The 4,056-nt window shown below is 36.2% G+C and overlaps 1 pseudogene; it reads right to left on the bottom strand.

The window, feature by feature from the left end:
• Positions 1–3,188: 3,188 nt before the first annotated feature.
• LOC149180299 (5S ribosomal RNA) lies at positions 3,189–3,311 on the bottom strand (annotated as a pseudogene).
• Between the last annotated feature and the right edge of the window lie 745 nt (positions 3,312–4,056).

Here is a 4,056-nt window from a genome sequence, read left to right as displayed (position 1 = left end):
AAAATTTTTTGATTCTTTTAAAAATATGGAAAACCTTTGCAGCAAGAAAAGGTATGAACATATTGCAAAGCTAATTCAGTCAATCATGAAATATAACACCTATTGGTATAGGAGCATAACAGTTCCTATCACAACAAGTCAACTTAGCTCATAGATCATATCATCGTGAATAAGAATATCACATCCGATGAGTTGAAAACCCAAAATATCGTAAATCATAGTACTATATTCATATTCATAATTCAAAAGTTTATAAATCAATGAAATATCGATACTTATCTTTGAATTTATCTTTGCTCCTTTATTTACACACACCGGATCAGTTTCCCATTCCATAAAGCATCCAATGGCCTTTTCTCTTCCCATAAACACACTGGATCGATTTTCAAACTCGACAAGCACCTAATGCCTTCTCTTCTCTTCAACCTTGTACACACATTGGATTAGTTGTTGAACCTGGAAAGAACCCAGCGCCTTCTCTTCTCTTCTCTTCAACCTTAATTTTACTAAGTGGTTCATCGGCCCCAAGGCAAGCACTTAGTAAGAGATAAATATAAATAAGCCCAATTTATACCCCATGAATATGGGCACTACCAATCTTGGTAGTCTTATGTCAACAAAAATATAGGTGTATCCCACACCTTCATAAGCATAGGTAACCCCCATTTTGGGCATTCTTCCTATCCTAATCAACACAAGCCCAGGCAGTCCCATACCTTTCTGTCCTAAACACATTACACAACACAAGGGCCCAAACAATCCCATACCTACATGTCCCAAAACTTTGCACAACACATGCATGTATACATAGTTTAAAATACAACACATACACATATACACATGGTACAACACAACACGTACATAATACACATGGTACAACACAACACGTACATAATACACATGGTACAACACAACATGTACACAATGCACATGGCACAATAAAACATGTACAAATAAGTGTTGAAAATCCAGATACCACACCGTCTCTATCCACAGACACTAGGTAGCAAGGCCTCTAATGTCTTTACCACGTTTCACCACGTGCATCCACAACCCAAATCTGGGGTTTGTGGCTTCTTCAATTATCCATGTTTTTCCCAACATGTTGCAGATCACACTGTTTTCATTCTGCTGATATATCCCTCAACATTCCATGTTCATAATATAAACATGGGTATAATATAAGAAACATCTTCACATGATATTAGAATCATATATCATCTAAGGCTACTCTTTCCCACTTGATTCCTCACACAACCGAGAATCTTACATGTCATGCACATTTGCATTAAATGAATATAAACAATCATTCTTCCACAAAATTCTTCAACTATACACAACATGTATAGAATTTTCAACAACAATTTCCAATGTGGCCAAGAAATTATTTTAACCGAATTCCTCCCTCTCCCTTTTCACCTTGTTGTTATTACCAATGCTTCTAGTTCTTATTTTCTACTAGCAATGTTTGCACAGTTAAATTCCATCCATGCACATTTCTCCCTTTATGATTTTTGTCACATTTAGGAACACCGCTCCAAGGTATTACAGTGATGGCCTGTTTCAACCCATCTACCCAACATTAGCATGTTTTTATCCATGCCAGCCATGTATTTCCCATTCCCATCCTTCCTCATTTTCCTTATGTGTAGGCCTCTTTCTCTAGTCACATTCTCTGTTAGGATCCACTCCTCTCTTACGAGAGCATCGTGGCTTCACTTCCATTCCAAACAAGTTTCCTCGAGCCCTAAGCATAACATTTAAAAGGAAAAAATTAAAAAGAAAGGGGAGGCCAACAATAAAAGTCACGACATAAATATAAAACTGTAAACAAAGGTAGCATGGGCATGCAGTCAATTCATCAATCAAAGAAATAAAAATAAATCATGAAGTCAACAATCAAGAACATATTATGCAAGAATTTAAAATATCTCATAATAACTCAGCTTTGTGAGTCCAACACTTAGAGTGTCCTTCATCACCATGTGTGTGTGTGTGAATATATATATATATATATATATATATACACAAAAATCAGTCTAAGGATTTTCCACGGTTTATGGCAACCTTGAAGTATCACATCCCTCAATAGTTCATAAGGGATATTTTCAACACATATAGGTATATATATCAAGGAGCTTGAGGGAATGCCCCCTCGTCTTTTTCAACACCCTGCATCGTTGATTCTTGTCCTTGTGGCTCACAAGGGCTATTTTATTTTATTTTTGCCTGTGGAGACATTCCTTTCTCGTATACTTTTCTCTACAACACCAACAGGAAAATATCCTCTTCTCGTTTTTATCCTTACAAGGCATCTTTCTACCAACACAACTTCCCTCTTTTGAGGGGAAATCCCATTGTGTCAATTCTTGCAAACATTCTTACAACTTTGAGTTCATCTTAGCTAGACTTTACTACTTCCCAGCAAGATTCAAAAAAAATTCCTTGCAAATCTTCATTTTGTCCTTCAAGCTCCTGAGTTCAGCCTTCAAGTTCTTGAAGGTTCTTATTCGTTGATGGGATTGGCCCATATATGTTATACCCTACCACAATAAAAGCTTCTATTCTATACCACTAAGTCTTGCTATGTGCTACCACCTACACTCAGATGTTAGTGTATTAATGGAAAAGACATATTGGTTGTTGCCCTGCCATGTTATACCATGCATGTTGTCCTACCCTCATTTTTTTGTCAATCACATGTCTCAAACCAAGACACCATTAACAACTGCATTAGCTTGATTTCAAAATTCAAAATTATCTATATATATATATATATATATATATATATATATATATATATATATATATATATTTTTTTTTTTTTTTTTTTTTTTTCCACTGGAAAAATCGTAATCTTTTCATTGATTGGAAAAAATTACATGTTGTAGATGCGGTTAGCATATGCTGTATGTTCTTCCACCACACATGTGGGTAGCTGTAGCTTCTATTACAAAACTAAAATAATCAAAATGCATCCTATAGGATGTTCTGTATCGTCATATATATATGTTGCCACGCAGGGCTATCAGTTGTTTTCTTTTTCAGCTATATACAAAAATGTTCCAAAAATAAATATCAGATCATAAACATTTTCATGGGCTGGCTGCCCTGTGATACTGTGCATCTATATACGGACGGTGGTAGTACTGGTATGCATTGGCGCCTCGCTGCTCCTGTATTTTAAGAGGGTGCAACACTAGGACTTCCCAGGAGGTCACCCATCCCAGTACTACTCTAGCCCAAGCGCGCTTAACTGCGGAGTTCTGTTCTGATGGATCCGGTGCATTAACGCTGGTATGATCGCACCCATATATATATATATATATATATATATATATATATATCAAAAGGTTTACTATCTTGTTCTTACAAGTTTTAAAAATCAGTCCTTAATCAAGCCCATAAGCAGTAATTTAAATACAACCATCATTATTAGTTTTCAATGTTATTTTTTTGTTAAACCCTGCAATAACCATTGTGTTCAGCCTCTTTTCCAAGGTCGGTTATCATGGCATATGCAACCTCAAAGGGGTTAACTATAAAACCACATGTCACTTCACCATCTGCCATCTTGTTATGCATGCAATCAAATCATGATCATTCCATTACAATGCTACACCCAACATTCACTTGCATAAGAAAACAATCAAAATGGAAGCCATGATCATAGTGCTATAACTACCACCTACACAAGCAATTATCAGCCATTTAACTCTCTAATAGAGTTAAAAACACTATGCCCTCATCCCATCCAGGTTCTCTGTCATATGACATACAAACCATGGGATCTTCCCATCCAATCGGCGGGTACATAATACAAGCAACAAGTGGATTTCCCCAATCTCTCATATCATATGAGCATTCACATGCGCCTTCATCCAAAGTGTGTAACAACACACCACTTAAACAATCATGCACAAACCATGCAGGTAGTTCTGCATAACTAAGTACATAACAAGCATCCATGGTCACAGTAATAGACCGTCTAGACCTTCAAGATGCTTAAATAAAACACATGCAATACCATTGTATTTTCCAATAAAATCAATCATA

Source organism: Pinus tabuliformis, chromosome 3_2, assembly GCF_031772625.1.
Source record: "Pinus tabuliformis cultivar Carrire ecotype Pingquan chromosome 3_2, CPIR1, whole genome shotgun sequence".
NCBI classification, from domain to species: Eukaryota; Viridiplantae; Streptophyta; class Pinopsida; order Pinales; family Pinaceae; genus Pinus; species Pinus tabuliformis.
Note: the sequence above shows the minus strand (reverse complement) of the source record. Positions and strands in the feature narration are given on the sequence as shown.